Source organism: Arachis stenosperma, chromosome 1 (assembly GCF_014773155.1).
Source record: "Arachis stenosperma cultivar V10309 chromosome 1, arast.V10309.gnm1.PFL2, whole genome shotgun sequence".
Classification (NCBI taxonomy): Eukaryota; Viridiplantae; Streptophyta; class Magnoliopsida; order Fabales; family Fabaceae; genus Arachis; species Arachis stenosperma.
Genome location: NC_080377.1, coordinates 101,533,539 through 101,533,884, shown reverse-complemented (window position 1 = coordinate 101,533,884; position 346 = coordinate 101,533,539). Strand labels below are relative to the sequence as shown.

Here is a 346-nt window from a genome sequence, read left to right as displayed (position 1 = left end):
GCAAGTTTTATGGACTTCCATCCAAAGATCCTTATCAGTTTTTAACTGAGTTCTTGCAGATCTGTGAGACTGTAAAGACGAATGGAGTTGATCCTGAAGTCTACAGACTCATGCTTTTCCCTTTTGCTATAAGAGACAGAGCTAGAATATGGTTGGATTCACAACCCAAGGATAGCCTGGACTCATGGGATAAGCTGGTCACTACCTTCTTGGATAAATTCTTTCCTCCTCAAAAGCTGAGCAAGCTGAGAGTGGATATTCAAACCTTCAAACAAAAAGATGGTGAATCCCTCTATGAAGCTTGGGAAAGATACAAGCAGCTGACCAAAAGATGTCCATCTGACAT

General features: G+C 41.3%; 1 non-coding gene across 1 annotated transcript; it reads right to left on the bottom strand.

The window, feature by feature from the left end:
* Positions 1–242: 242 nt before the first annotated feature.
* Positions 243–346, bottom strand: LOC130948801 (small nucleolar RNA R71). The gene has a single exon (XR_009073271.1). It is a non-coding gene; the product is annotated as a small nucleolar RNA R71 (small nucleolar RNA).